The following is a 17,319-nucleotide window of genomic DNA, read 5'->3' as shown; positions in this document are numbered from 1 at the left end:
CAATCTCAGGACAACTACAATCACAAATGAAGTGTGGGTAACTGACGCAACAAAAAAAGTAACTTGTATTTGACATGTCTTTGAACTTGCCAAAATTCTCTGAATCTGAAGCCTCAAGTTTTCAGGTATTTATAGATCACTAGAACAAGAGAACTAAGTTTTCTACAAGGATTTTTTTTTTTTTTTTATGTTTTTAATTAATGGGTAACTGACGTAACACTAAAAGTAACTGACGCACCATTTGCGAATCATAAAATGTAATAAGAACATATTTTAAAAATAAAACATTTGTCTTTGGCAACTGGTTTATCTAAATTGTAAGAAATACATAAATCTTAAAAGGGAATTAAAAAAAACTAACAATAAGGGCATGTTCAGGGTGGTGGGTTGGGGGTCAACCCCCCATTTCCCAACCCTATCCCTGCTTAAAGCAAATTATTATTATTGTTTTAATATGCATATACATGCACTTGTCATGATGAATTTTACTTGTAGAATGCAAGAAATTGCATTTTAGGACATCAGGTTCTCACAATTTTCCAACATCTCCCCCCCCCCCCCCCCCCCTCCCCCGAGTAACTTGGGCATTTGAACCATCTTCAAAATTTACATGTACATCTTGATTGGAAGTGTAATTTTGTTTTTGCAATTTCAAGTATATATACTGCATTCACTTTATTATGACATTACCAAATGACTGAACCGAACCAAATGTAGTGATTTCCCTAGAAATTTGGCAAGGCATGGTAGACCAAACACTTTTGAGGCATTTTCACCATTTTCGGGGCATTAAAATGACAAAAATTAATTGAAATAAACATTAGTGTAATTTATGTGCTTGCTTTAATAAATGAATGGCAAAAGGCATATTTTATTAATTAATAATACCTTTTTGGGTGTTTTATAAAGGCAATTTTAGAATTAATTAGTGAAAAAGGTTTGTTTAATCTCAGGGCAGCATGGTGATGATTACGGCAAGATGGTGCTAGACTATTGAGGCATGGTGCTGCATCATGCTAAAACAAGCTTGTTTAATCTCAGGGCAGCATGGTGATGATTACGGCAAGATGGTGCTAGACTATTGAGGCATGGTGCTGCATCATGCTAAAACAAGCTTGTTTAATCTCAGGGCAGCATGGTGATGATTACGGCAAGATGGTGCTAGACTATTGAGGCATGGTGCTGCATCATGCTAAAACAAGCTTGTTTAATCTCAGGGCAGCATGGTGATGATTACGGCAAGATGGTGCTAGACTATTGAGGCATGGTGCTGCATCATGCTAAAACAAGCTTGTTTAATCTCAGGGCAGCATGGTGATGATTACGGCAAGATGGTGCTAGACTATTGAGGCATGGTGCTGCATCATGCTAAAACAAGCTTGTTTAATCTCAGGGCAGCATGGTGATGATTACTTTGAGCCCAGCCATGGCTGTTTGCGAGACTTTTCTCAGCTATAAACAGGGTAAAAACATCCCAGAGAAGTGTTTTGGGGCAGAGAATGTTAAATAATATACTCACAATAATGACACATGGGCCAAAATCCATAAACATTTTTCAACCAATGCCAGCCATAACAGAATGGCTCACAAGTGGAAATGGTTCTCGCCACATCCATGGCCACTAATACATACATTGACACAATAATTATGTTGAGATGAACAAGTGGACATTACCAAACAAATAAAGTTTAAATCAACAAATGGACACTATTTAAAAAATAAAGTTTAAATCAACAAATAGAGAAGACAGTGGATACTACTGGACAGACATATACATTTAGTACTTCCTGAGTAAGTGTTGTAACCTATTGGCAAAATTCTTTATTTGTGCAATCAAACCATTTACTTTCAATATTATTACATTATTAAGCACTGTATTAAATTAAATAAGAGTAACACAATTGGTTACCGTAAGAAGTATGGGCAAGTGAAAAAATATATGTGGCAAGTGAATATCTGATTGGCACTTGCCCTGTGGCAAGTAATTTTTTTGAAAATTTTTGAACCCCTGATAACTGATGCAAACTGTTTATGTACCTTATAATTTTAGTCACGAATTCATGGAAAACCACTATGGCAATATTGTTGCATGTTTTCATGTTTATCATTTCGCATTCATGATTCAAGATAAAACTATACAAACGTCACTATGATTTTTTTTCAAAAACTATTTGGCAAATATCATCTTTTAAATGTTCTTTTTTTATTCCTTTCTTCTTAGTGATGACATCGATTGGGACCGATTGACAATTTTATTTTTCCCCACCCCTGCAGTACGGTGTAATGTTTATTTTTCTGAGTTAATTATGAAAGATTATGTATGAAATCAACTAGTGTGTAGTTATTTATCATAAATAAATGTAAAAATAGCAAAATAAGTGACTTGCCACTACATGTATGAAACTGCAATTCTAAATTTGTGTTACCGGTAATTATTATTGAACATTATAGATACTGTTTACAATAAACGGTGCTGTACATATATTAATCTAAGCTAATGAAACAATGTCTACCTCTGACATCACAAGCAATATTATATATCTAATGAAACAAATGAAGTATAAGGGTATATGCATTGAAGCTTGTGAAACTGCTATCATCTAGTTTTACATTCTATACATGTAGTTTTACACAGATGTGATAATAAAGAAATTATAAAACTTATAAGTGCAAAGGTCAAGAAAATTCTGAAACTTGCAGTTAATTTTTTTTTATAGCACTCACTCTAGTTTGAGAATTAACACATTTCACAATCTTACATTATGCCGCCAAGAAATATAACAATGGAAAATAATGTATGTGTTAATGTGTTGAGTCAGTTACTGACTGGGGGAGTTACGTCAGTTACCAATAAATTTTAATTCTTGGTGTGCCCACTTAGATTATTATGTTGTCATGTTGTGTAACCATGGCACCACTAAGAGAATATATAACAAACAAAAATATATGGTAGTACTGTAGGAGGGCAATATTAAAATTAAGCTTCAAAAGGTAACTGACGCAACAAGGTTGTAATATCTTCAAGTTAAATACAATTAGCTACTCCCTCGGTTGTACAACAAAGTCTCCCGAGATCACGTGTTAATTCATTCTTGTAGTAATTGTCTTACGTCTGTGTTGTGTCATGTTGTGCTGTTGTCAGAATATATATATTTGTCAAGTGTAAGTGTTATTTTTGTATGTCTATCTAGGGAAGATGGTACAAATTGGCAACGAGGACAGGATTTTGTGCATTGAAATTAATTTTTGACTTTCTTCGACTAACTTGAAGTGTGACATTTTTGTTCGAAGAAAAAACAATTTCAAGTCACGTGACATTGCACGCGCTCCACGGACTGCTGAAGATATGTGTAAATGGCTACTTACGGCAAGGTAAGTGAATTTAATTTAAAAGATGATTGGACTCAGTATGTTGAATGTTTAGGTCATTATTTTGATGCTAACGAAATTGACAATGCGCATAAAAAGAAATCTATTCTTCTGAGCGTGGTTGGTGCTGAAACTTATGAATTGATGCATAGCTTGTGTGTTCTAGAACTTCCAGGTGATAAAACATACGTGCAGTTGGAAAATTAATTCAAGATCATTTGTGTCCAAAACCAAACATTATTGTTCAAAGATGTAAATTCAATACACGTTTGCGACGAAGTAACGAATCGGTATCTGCTTTTGTGAGTGAAGTAAAGCAGTATTGCAGCGAAATGTGAGTATGGTGCACAGCTAAACGACAATCTACGCGATAGACTGGTAGCAGCCATAAACATTGACAGAATTCAACAACGGTTGTTACAAGATGCAAACTTAACTTTCAAAACGGCTTTAGATACATCATTAGCGATGGAAACTGCAGCAAAAAATTTTCATGATATTTCTCAAACAGTGCATGCCAATTCAGCTGGTGTTTCCACTGTTCATAAATTGCAAAAACTTAATTTTGACAGATCAAAGACACAAACGGTTTGTTTTCGATGTGGTAGAAAACATAGTACAGATGAATGTTGGTTTAAAAATGCAACTTGTAATCATTGTGGTAAGAAAGGTCACATTAAACCAGTGTGTCGTGCAAAACAATACAGTCAAGTTAGTTCAACAAAATTAGACAAAATGCAGCAGCTTTCAAGGAAATTTAATTCCAAAACTCATGTACTTCAAGATGAAGGGGAGGAAGAAGAATGTTATTCTATGTATACACTTGATGGTAAGAAGAAAGCTTCTTCTCAAATACAAGACTCATTCAACATTCAAGGTCAGAAAATTGATATGGAAATTGACACAGGCGCATCCATTTCTGTGATCAATGAAGACATTGAGAAAAACCAAAGCTATATTACGTACTTTCACAGGTGAGAAAATTATTCCACTGCGAGTGATTGATGTTTCTGTTCAATATCAGAATCAAGAAAAAACATTGCCATTATTGATAGTTGCTCATGGTCCAAACTTGATGGGTAGGAACTGGTTGCACGAGATTCGTTTGAATTGGGGAAAAATTCAAAACAAATTTGGCATAAATAAAGTTTCATCAACAGATCATACTGCACTGAATGAACTTCTTCAGAAATATGATCATTTGTTTAAAGATGAACTTGGTGCACTGACAGGGAAAAAGGCTACAATTTACCTAAAGGAAGGTGTCACACCAGTGTTTATGAAAAGTCGTCCAGTTCCGTATGTACTACGTGAGGGAATTGAAGTTGAATTGGAGTGATTAGAAGCTCAAGGGACTATCAAACCGGTTGAATTTTCAGATTGGGCTACACCAATTGTTCCAATTGTGAAATCTGATTCTACGGTAAGAATTTGTGGTGACTATAAGATGACAATTAACAAGGCTTGTAAAGTGGATTCTTATCTAATACCAAAGGTGGATGATCTTTATGCTAAGTTAGGCGGAGGACAGAAATACACTGAACTTGATTTGAGTCATGCTTATGAACAATTGGTACTGGATGATATTTCAAGTGAACATGTAACAATAAATACACATAGGGGACTCTATCGTTATCAGCGTCTTCCATAAGGCGTTTCATCATCTCCAGGAATTTTTCAACGTACCATGGAATGTTTGTTTCATAACATACCAAATGTTGTGGCATACTTGGACAATTTGATAATAACAGGTTCAAATGATGATGAACATTTGGAAAACTTATCTAAAGTTTTGGAGAAACTTTCACAGTCTGGCTTATGTTTAAAAAGAAGCAAATGTCAGTTCATGGTAGAGAAAATGATGGTACTTGGACATGTAATCAGTGAACAAGGTATTCAACCATGTGAAGCCAAAGTTAAAGCTGTTCATGATGCTCCTGTTCCTACAAACATTACAGAGTTAAAAGCCTACCTTGGTTTAGTCAACTACTATCACAGGTATCTTCCAAACTTGTCATCGATGTTAGCTCCGCTATATGATTTGCTGAAGAAAAATACGGTGTGGAGGTGGTCGTCAAAACAACAAGAAGCGTTTGATTCATCTAAACGTTTGCTATGTTCAGATACTTTATTGGTACATTATGATCTAGAGAAGAAATTGATTTTATCATGCGACGCTTCTCCTTAAGGAGTTGGTGCAGTTTTGTCTCATGTAATGGAACACGGTGATGAGATATCAATTGGATACACTTCAAGAACATTTGCTCCTGCTGAAAAGAAAAGAACTATTCACAGCTAGACAAAGAAGGGTTAGCAATGATATTTGGAGTTAAGAAATTTCATCAATATCTATATGGCAGAAGTTTTAGGATCACAACTGATCATAAGCCTTTGCTTGGTCTTCTTGGTGAGAACAAGGGTATACCATCTATGGCATCTGCACGTCTACAGCATTGGGCTTTGACATTAGCAGCATATGACTATCATTTAGAATATAAAAGTGGCAAAGAAAATGAAAATAGTGATGCACTTAGCAGATTGCCGTTACCTTCTTTTCCAGAGACAGTTCCTTTGCCAGGGGAGGTAATTCTCATGTTGAAAAGTTTGGAATCAACACCACCTGATGCTAAACAAATAAAAATGTGGACTCGTTCTGATCCAGTTTTGTCCAAAGTTTTGCTATATACCCAGAAAGGGTGGCCAAACATTAGTACACAAGATGGATGTTTGCTTTGGGGATCAAGAATAATTGTTCCACCTCAAGGACGAGAGAGAGTACTGAAAGAACTTCATACAACTCATCCTGGAATGACTAAAATGAAAGGATTGGCTAGAAGCTTGATTTGGTGGCCAAAAATGGATCAAGAAATTGAAGAGACAGTAAGATTATGTCATACTTGTTAGTTAAATCAAAAATCTCCTCCTAAATCTCCACTTCATCCATGGGAGTGGCCAAAACGACCATGGTCAAGAAGTCATGTGGATCATGCAGGACCATTTCACAATCAAATGTGGCTCATAATTGTGGATGCTCATTCTAAATGGTTGGACATATATCCTGTAGCTTCTACAAGTTCTCAAACTACAATGGACATGTTACACATTTCATTTAGTAATCATGAATTGCCAGAAGTCATTGTGAGTGATAATGGTACGTCATTCACAAGTATGGAATTCAAAGGATTTTGTGAAAGAAATGGAATTCAACATATCACATCCGCTCCTTACCATCCAGCGTCTAACGGTTGGCTGAGAGAGCAGTACAGACTTTTAAAACAAGTTTTAATAAAATGAAGGAAGGAAGACTTAAAAGAAATTGGCTGGTGTTTTTGCTAAGCTATTGGAATGCTCCACAAGGTACAACTGGACAATCACCCGCTCAACTTTTGATGGGTCGACAGCTTCGCAGTCAATTAGATTTGTTACATCCAAATTTAACACAGACAACAGTATCAAAAGAAAACACATGATCAACATTCTCGTGTTCGAAATTTCGGAATTGGTGAACATGTATATATTCGAAATTTCAGGGGGAAACCCGAATGGGTATCAGGTGTTATTGTGGAAAAATCTGGACCAGTATCATTTCGTGTCAGGTTAGATCATGATAATCGTATGATCCGTCGTCATCAAGATCATGTCAGGTGTCGAACAGATCGATCACGATGATAATCAGATTCCGAGTTGTGTTTCTGAACGGGTTCAAGAAATGATACCTGAAGTACCAATACAGTCATCTATTCCTTTGATTGAGACTGAAGGGGACAAAGTTTCCAATGATGTTATTGAAACTGCACCTTCATCAGAAGCTATACCAATTTCTGTTCCAGTAGCTCAGAATCCAGTAGTTGGCACTCCGGATGTGCAAGAGAGACGTTATCCTGTTCGTGAAAGGTGTCTACCAACACATCTCAAAGATTTGGTTAAATAGTGTAACTGCAATGACCTGTGTGAAAAAGGGCATAATAATCCCTTGGTCAGTTGCAAGGAGCACATAGTTCCTCATTATAGTGGTGGTTAATGTTTTGTGTAAACACGTTATTAATGTTTAGAACATGTTCATAGTTAACAGGAAACAAGAACATTTGTTTTGAACATTGAACATTCTGATTTACAAGATAAATATAATTAACAGTTCACTTTAAATTTGATGAACATTGAAGTATAACATGGACAATAATTTGTAATGTGTTTTTGTTTAATTCACAGTAACAGTGAACTGGAAGGGAGGAATGTAATATCTTCAAGTTAAATACAATTAGCTACTCCCTCGGTTGTACAACAAAGTCTCCCGAGATCACGTGTTAATTTATTCTTGTAGTGATTATCTTATGTCTGTGTTGTGTCATGTTGTGCTGTTGTCAGAATATATATATTTGTGAAGTGTAAGTGTTATTTTTGTATGTCTATCTGTGGAAGATGTTACAAAGGTCATGCTATAAGTTCAAGTTTTTATTCATAAAAATCTATTCCAAATTTATTAAGTTGTGTTGTTTGGGAATTACCATTAAGATCTTAGAAACAAAATGCAATACTTACATTTATCATATTCATCAAATTTTAATGGCATTTTTAAAAAAGATTTCAGTGCAATTTGGGTTCTATTCTTAGGAGAAAATAGCACAAATTAAAGATGGCTGCCAGGTCACATGACACAATTTTGAATTAAAACATATAATTCTATATGAAAAATAAAGGCTTAACAGGGAAACAAATTTCACTCTAGAGGTATCATTTTTCGTGGAATTGCCCACTAGTATACAATCCAGAGTTTATTATTGCACTTTTCCACCTGGTTTTCAATGTTGAAATAGACCAACAAGTTCGCCTTGACTGCACTTTTCCACCTGGTTTTTCAATGTTGAAATAGACCAAGAAGTTCGCCTATTGCATAACCCTTACAGAAATAACCTATACAAACTTATAAGTGGAATATACTTTACTTATACGCCACTTATAAGTTACCTATATATTGGTATAAATGAAGTATCAGTGTGTATAAGTATAAGTGAAAACAATTGTTAACGGATACTTCACTGATACTCCACATATATTTCACCTATAAGTGGTTTATCAGTGGTATAAGTGAACTGGAATTAAGAAATTTTTTGTTCGTTTCTATAAGTGAAATATAAGTGAACAATTAGTTTGGAGATAGTCCTTTTGCAAAGGAAATGATGTGTTCCAAATGAATGGGGAAAAAACAGTCCAAGACATTTTCATGGTTATTTTTTAAAAATTCATAACTTCTCACAGGATTTATCGAATTCATTGGGAACATTGGCTAAACAACCAAACATACATGTAGCAGATTTAGATAGTATTTACGATAATTTAAAAAAATAAAAAATATAAAAAAATGTCGGGGTGGGGGAGTCTATTGAAAGTGAGGGGGTAGTATGGGATAATTACAAGATATACTGATACATATGGTTATATATGATTAAAACAGGATCATCTTGTAATTATCCCATACTACCTCCTCACTTTCAATAGACTCCCCCACCCCGACACACCTGTCATAATAAAGATCTGTAAAAAGTAGCTGATGGGGGGGGGGGGGGGGGGGGGAGGTGATCCCCATCACAATGTTTATCGATCACAGTATGGATTTATTTTAGGGGGTGGTGGGCTAAAAACGAAATATTACAGGGTAGGCTACCACTCACATCCCATATATATATATATATATTGCTGCTAAATAATAATATAATTATAATTTCAATTAAATAATAAAATAAATAATTTAAAAAAAATAAAGTCAATAAAAATAGTTTTAAAAAAAATCATAATTATTGTTAATTTGTTGTTATTATAATAATACAGACACACACATACATGGCAGTTGCTGTCAGTGCTGTTGTTCCAGCTAGCCATGCTGTATTCATGCTGTACATCTCACACCCACCCACCACCACTTTTTTGTTTTTTTTTACCAGATTGTGTGAAAATAGGCACAAAAAACTAATTAAAATGAATTGATATTACTATAACAGATTGTGCCCCCCCCCCCCCCTTCAGGTATCATTACTTTTGGTCTATTATTTATTAAGGTTGATTTTGTTTTGGGTTTTTAATCTGAATTTTCACACACATAATAAAAATGTTAGTTTTTTTGTTAAATCACAAGGAAGAAAAATAAAGTAAGCTGGTGTATCACTCCCATCCCTGGTCCTCACAAATCCATTTATAGAAACTACAATCCATAGGCAAGATTTCTTTCTTTTTTTTAATTCTTTTTTTTTGGGGGGGGGGGGGGGGGGGGGGGGGCGAATTCTTCGTGATTGGATCATCACAAAAAAAAAACCAAAACCCCCACACCTTTAGGTAACGTTATCTATATTCACTAGAAAAAATGAGCTTTGGTATAAAAAAAAAAAAAAAAAAAAAAAATGGTGATGCCATACGCACTCATCGCACCTTCCCCCCCCCCCCCCCCTCCACCACACCACCCTGCGTACGGACCTGTGTTATGTCGCATACATAATCCGACTAGATCGGTCAGCGTAAGTCTGTTTTAAAATGTATTTGCAAACGTAATTACTTTCATTTATAATATAATAAAGACAGTATAAAATTATGCATAACACTGGCTCTTGAAAATGTTTATTGAAATCTTTACTCACGAATCTGTACGTTTAAATTCTATTTATTTATAATTCAATTAATTGGAATCTGGATAATAAGTACGTTGTGTTTTGTTATTACATTGTTTATTTCATTATATGCAGAGTAATCATTTATAATGCTTAATAGACAGAAGGCCACAAAGGCGCTAGATTAGTACATAATTATGATAATAATAATAATAATTTTATTATTATTATAATATAAGTCTGTGTCGTCTTAAAAGACCAACGAAGGTTAAAAGCGATAATATGATTGGTCGGTTCCTGAACAGTCATACCTGGGATTTGATTGGCTTAGAGATAACAACAGGAAAAAACACGCCATTTGCAGTTTGCCCAAATAAATTTAATAATATATAATGACAAAACATTGTGTATTTGGCACTATGAATTTGATATGAGATCATTTTGATTGAACAGAAACAATCACAGTTTATTACCGAATACTTGGCTATGGCGGAAAATGAAGAACTTCGGTCAAGTTTCGGATGTCTTACTATTTTCGTCACGTTTGGAAGGGAAAAAAGGTAAACATGATTTTACTATTTTCTTACTTATTCTAGACACCTTTAATATATAAGTTGACATCTTTAACTGTATTTGTTCTAATATTGTGTGATGTTTGATGACAATCGAACGGATATAGCGTGTTCTACATGATGCAACATTGGGTCATGACACAGAAAATTTCCAAAATGGCCGATCAAGGCATATTTTTCGGGGGCAATTTAAATACACATAGATCACGTTGACATCATAAATAATACATTTAAATGCAAAATAAATATTTTAAGATGCCAAATTGATGCATTTATTACAGAATTTTTTTTGTTATTTCACCGATGGGTACAGATTTTTACAACGATAGTAATGCTTTTTGGGGGCTATTTAGGTCACATGACCAGTTTCACATACTGATAGGTCAGCAGTCTTTGTTTACAAATTAATTTAGTTTTAATCGGTTTAATTTATTTAAAGTATCACAAGTAGCAGTCATTTTTCATTTTACTTAGTAATATATATTGTTTTGGGGTACCATATGTTTCGTCCCCAAACCAATTCACCCCCAGTCAGTTCACCCCCAACTATTAGAGGGTTCGCCCCCTCCCCTAATATTATGTTAGGTAATAAAAATGATTTTGGCTTAGGTAATTCTCGGAACCGAACATACGGGTACTTCGACCCCTGGCCGCCATTGTTTATCATGTGACGCGGTGAAGCTTCTCCTTAGTTACATATGGTTTGATAGTGAAATGAGGCAACTTTGGTCGATCATTTACAACAGTTAATGGTCACGATGCCTAAAACATGTTGTGCAGTTGGCTGTATAAAACATAACATGATGTTAAAAAAAAATATCGTTTTACAAATTTCCAAAAGAAGAGACTAGGCGCCGCTTGTGGGTAGGGTCATTAAAACGACAAACCTGATGGAATTCCATGGCTTCCCTCACAGAATGTGACTACGTTGACTTTAATGTTGTTGCTTGTTGACACCAACAGAGATTAATTTAGCAAACAAAATGGTTAAAGCATGTGCAGTGATAAAAATCCCACATTATACTGTAAATAAAATGCACAATTCCATCGTCTTCCATGACCCCCCCCCCCCCCCCCCCCCCCAAACAAAACGATGCATCCAGTTCTTGAATAAACAGTATATTCCTTTATCATTACATTTGTGTGGTCTTTATTTTTCATTTAATCTTAGTTGCTTGAATATTATCTATACTTGTATTTATTTTGCCATACCACAGCTACTACATCTTATTTATTTTTTAAATTTTAAAATAAAAGTTTATACTGCTAAATTACACACATAATAATTATAATATAGGCCTAAATTCTTGTTTAAACTTTTTCTTTTTTCTTTTTTTTTTTGCAAATGTGTCTGTAGCATGCCTGCAGTAAGAAAATATAGGTAGTCCCCCCCCCCCCTCTCTCTCTCTCTCTCTCTGAGCTCTCAGTGTGTTTAGTATTTACTTTGGTGCAGAGGGTAAATAATGTGTGTGCCTTTGTTTCAGTATCTCTCTCTCTCTCTCTCTCTCTCTCTCTCTCTCTCTCTCTCTCTCTCTATATATATATATATATATGTACATACATACATATATATATATATATATATATATATATATATATATATATATATATACACACACACATACATACATGTACACATAAATCTAAAAATACATTAAAATCTACTCTATTGTGGATCAATGTAATTTGGTGGTTGTGGTACATTTGTAGATTTTGCTTGTTCAAGTTAGAGGACTTACCTTTTTACATATATATGTAGTTTCATGGTGTTCTACAGTTCAGTGTGTGTGTGTGTGTGTGTGTGTTTGTGTGTGTAATCTGCTTTAGGAATTACCTGCAATAAAATGAATGGTCAACTGCCATATCTGATATTTGTTTTCCATTTTGAAAACACTGTTTGACATGGAGAATATAGCATTTAACCATCTCATTCATATATTTTCCTTGAATATGCTACATAAGTGAATCTACATGAGGTAATTTAACCCGGGTTAAAAGCAACTTAGGTTAAATATGTGTAGTCTAGTAGAAGGCATACCGATAGAGATCAGTTTATTAACAACCATGACATTTGGCTCCTTTCTCCAGCTGTATACTATTAAAAATTAGTTTTGTAGATATTACTTAAATTGAACTGCAATAACAATTCCAATACAGCACAAGACTGAACAAGAAAATATCTGCAATATCCATTGTGACTAGATATAAAACAACACCAATATTATATATATATTAGCCATTATTTACTCAGGTAAGTTTTTGAGTTTTATTACTAAATATACCAAGTTAAAATTAAACCCTATTATTAAAACATTTGCATGTTTGTTAGACGAGGTAACACTTGTTTTATTAGGTTGTAGACCTCGACATGAAAATAACCGAGGGAACTGATTATTTGCTCCCTAACGTAGTTTATGGGGGGAGAGGCAATTTAAAATATTACCATATTGATACTACATGTATATAAATTCACATGCCAAAGGGAACTATATATTATTCTCCTTGAACTAATCTCAGGTGTGATGGGTAAGTAGAGAGAGATATTGCTCCCCCTAGATGTCAAGGTCTGAGGATGGCTATATTCTATTATTGCTATTTTCTTTTTGCCTACATTCAACCGGTAAGGAAGGGCAACATCATGTGGTAATTTTGCAATCTGTAAAAACAAAAGCATTTCATTATTTCAAGAAACTGTCTTTTGTTTTAAGAATAAAAGAATGTATTCAGTGGAACATTATACTGTTGCCAATACATCTATATAATAAGATATGACAATAATACTATTGTAATTTTGAAGTTGTAAAGTAACAACTTTGCCATTGTTTAATTGGAAATAAAACAATTATTAAATCATAAAAATAATTAACTTAAATCATGCATACAAATTTTATTATAAATACAAAATATATATTTTGTAGCCCACATCATAATTATTATATTAATAATTAACATTACCTGAAAATTGCATCAACAAAAATTATATTCTGCCCAACCTATTGTTCCCTCGACATTCAAAGTACACGGAAACACATCGGTACTAAATATAGATTATACTAATTCAGATTCCCGTTGTTCGTTTCTCTTATATGGCAACCCAAGCTGTTATAATACTCATAAGACGTATTGCAACTATGTGTTAGCTACAGAAAATAAATGACAATATGTAAGGCATGTAAAAAGTTAATATGATAGCTTTATTCTATGTAAACCAGTAATCACTAAGGCTTTGCTTCACCCCCAAAGACTCGGATGATCGGTAACTAGGCCGTGTGACGTCACCCCGGTTCCGAGAATTGGTTGTTTGGCAAGTCTTCCTTATTCCCCCCCCACCCCCAACAAAATTTTTAAATATTTGTTAGAATTAATGTAAGATTAGAGATAGTTATTAATTGATCTTTTTTTTAAGCTTATAAAACAAGCAACATAATGTGTCTATTTCATAATCCTTTCTGGTGATCAGGCTTGGGGTCGCAAAGTCATGCATTCATATTTTTTTTGTACATACAAAATTAATTATTTGAAAGTAAAATTTGGTTTGGGCTACAATAAACCTCAATTGTTTAGGGTACCAGACGTTTTGCTCCCAAATCGGATGTCAGTTCACCCTCGCGTGCTTAACCAGTTCGCCCCCACAAAGGTACCAGTTCACCCCCATAAAGATTTATATGTATTAATCACTGATGATTATGTCAAATGTGCCCGCACTGACTCAGGATCCAACCAAATCGTGGAAAGACGACAATCCCTCCCCTCTAAGAAAAGAAACACACACACACACACACGGTTTAACATGCCTCTAAAGAAACAATACAGTAATTGTTTAAAAGTAACAAATAATTGGGATTTGGGGGCGAACTGACAAATAGTTGGGGGTGAACAAGCGAACTGGTACATGGGGTCAAACTGGGGGCAAAACGTCATGGATTCATTGTCTATACAAAAAGTAAGTTTGTTTTGTTTACAGACACCACTAGAGCACATTGATTTATTAATCATTGGCTATTGGATGTCAAACAGGTAATTTTGACATATAATTTTTGAGAGGGAACCTGCTAAAAATTAATTAGTAGCAATGTATTTTTATGTATGCACCATCCCACAACAGGATAGCACTTATCAAGATGAAATACATACGAAATCATGCAACAATTGCCGATCGATGCATACTTATTGTTTGCTGAGAATATATATAAAATTAAAATATTTACTCTGTTCACTTCACCCCAACTGTCGGTATGGATGCCCCCAAATATGTACAACACATCTTTGGTTGCATTTTGTATTTATATTATAAAAATTGTTTCATATTACTTTGACTGGGGTGTGGTATCAAGCCTTTTCGCCCCATGCCAGTTAATTTTTTTTCAAAATGCTTGTCTTCTCTTTTGAAAAAAACTATAAAACTCTTAAACTGATACAGGAAAATTCTTGGATAGGATATTGACTTACCTTTGGGGATGGATTGGTTTGCATGAGGATGAAATGGACACTTTGATTACAAGAAACACAAGTTATATATATATGTATATTTTTTTTTTCTTCAGAAAAATCGTCAGCGCATTCTGGTCATCATATTATGGAAATATTTGTGACTGGTATGTATTTAGCAAACAATAATCTTGTTTTAAGATGCATGACTTGATGCATAAGAGGTGGTCTTTCAATGTCACAAGCCATTATACATAATTATTCAAAAATGTTTGATTATACCAGATCACTTGGAAATTAACTTTAACATGTGTTATCAGGTTAGTAGGAAATGCAATCTCTGCATGACAGTTGGTTGGTAATTTTTAAAACATCTATTTCAGGATAATAACTTTTACACTTTCCTTGACATTAGAATTTTTTTTTTTTTTTCAATTCTTCCATGTCCGCCCATATTCTTGAGTGAGCATCTTGAATTAAACATTTTAATAATAAAAAAAGTAACTTCCAGTTTACATTTGAACAGCATCTGACATCACATGTATGGTCACTGACAAGCATGCAGGGCTTTTTCTCGTTCTAACCAGTGCACCACAACTGGACAAAGACTGTGGTATGTGCTTTCCTGTCTGTGGTAAAGTGCATATAAAAGACCCCTTGCTGCATTAGAAAAGCTGTGGCAGGTTTCCTCTGATGACTTCGAGTCAGAATTACCAAATGTTTGACATCCAATAGCCGATGATTAATTAATCATTAATTAAGCGAGAAGAAACCTGCTACAATTTTCCATTAGTAGCAAGGGATCTTTTATATGCACTATCCCACAGACAGGATAGCACAAACCACAGCCTTCGATATACTAGTCGTGGTGCACTGGCTGGAACAAGAAAAGCCCTATTCCAGGTAAAAAAGTAAACTTGAAAATTTAACTGAAAATTAGTTTGTTTTCTCTTGAAGTTTTGATTCCCCACACCTGAAACTTTGTAGGCTATGATTCTCTAGGGTAGTCTTTTTAAAACTAACAGAAAGAACTAAATGTTTACATTAATAATAAACAATAGCTAATTACATAGCAGATCTATCCAGACTACATTTGTTTTTCAGCATCCCATCTGAATGTTGGATGACATATATCAAGATGACACTGAACAGGACATAACTGAGGAAAATGGATGTGAGAGAATCCAATCTAACAGTTGGAAATAAATAATATATTATTTATAAAATATTTGTTTGCATAAACTGTTCAGATATATTAGTGAAAAAAAGAAAGAAAGAAACGTTTTATTTAATGACGCACTCAACACATTTTATTTACGGTTATATGGCGACAGACATATGGTTAAGGACCACACAGATTTTGAGAGGAAACCCGCTGTCGCCACTATATGGGCTACTCTTCCGATTAGCAGCAAGGGATCTTTTATTTGCGCTTCCCACAGGCAGGATAGCACAAACCATGGCCTTTGTTGAACCAGTTATGGATCACTGGTCGGTGCAAGTGGTTTACACCTACCCATTAAGCCTTGCGGAGCACTCACTCAGGGTTTGGAGTCGGTATCTGGATTAAAAATCCCATGCCTCGACTGGGATCGAACCCAGTACCTACCAGCCTGTAGACCGATGGCCTACCACGACGCCACCGAGGCCGGTGGATATATTAGTGAGTCAGAATGAAACATCACTTTGTTTGTTAAGACTATTGTGCTTCAATTTTTATGTTTTGTGGACAGCTACATGTAGTTTACAGATAGGGTGTGTAAGCGGTGGCATTAATACAGCAATTGCCAGAGAATATTGAAATGTAACCTCCAAGGACAGATTGCTGCCTATTTTCATTTGTTTAATAATTAGTTCATCACTGACTACTGGATGTAAAAAATTAAATTGATAATTAATTCTGACGAATAGTTTTCAGAGGAAGCTCTCTACATGTTTCAAAAGCAGCAAGTCATCTTTTATATGATCTTTCCTTGGACAGGACAGAACATACCACTGCCTTCGATAGATATTCACTTATACAGCAGTATCTCTCAAATATCGGTGAATCACTTGTATTTCACTAATTATACTTCACTTATACAGTGTTTTTTGTAAAATATCGGTGAATCACTTATATTTCACTTATACAGTAATGTTATGTAAATATCGGTGAATCACTTATACTTCACTTATATTTCACCTATACTTCACTTATACAGCAGTTTCTGTTAAGTATTAGTGAATAGCTTATACTTCACTTATATTTCACCTATACTTCACTTAGTTATACAGCAGTTTCTGTTAAGTATTAGTGAATTGCTTATACTTCACTTATATTTCACCTATACTTCAATTACACAACAGTTTCTGTT

The 17,319-nt window shown here is 34.5% G+C and overlaps 1 protein-coding gene and 1 long non-coding RNA gene across 2 annotated transcripts in view; one reads left to right on the top strand and one right to left on the bottom strand.

The window, feature by feature from the left end:
- Positions 1-17,319, bottom strand: part of LOC121371907 (cytochrome b5 reductase 4-like) — a 93,789-nt gene that overhangs the window by 66,983 nt on the left and 9,487 nt on the right. The gene's annotated exons all lie outside the window — the stretch shown is intronic.
- Positions 10,224-16,153, top strand: LOC121371908. Its single transcript, XR_005957843.1, has 3 exons — positions 10,224-10,525; positions 15,082-15,132; positions 16,070-16,153. It is a non-coding gene; the product is annotated as an uncharacterized LOC121371908 (long non-coding RNA).

The sequence above is a fragment of the Gigantopelta aegis genome, chromosome 4 (assembly GCF_016097555.1).
Source record: "Gigantopelta aegis isolate Gae_Host chromosome 4, Gae_host_genome, whole genome shotgun sequence".
In the NCBI taxonomy this organism is placed as follows: Eukaryota; Metazoa; Mollusca; class Gastropoda; order Neomphalida; family Peltospiridae; genus Gigantopelta; species Gigantopelta aegis.
The sequence above is the reverse complement of the archived record's forward strand: the minus strand, read 5'-3'. Positions and strand labels throughout refer to the sequence as shown.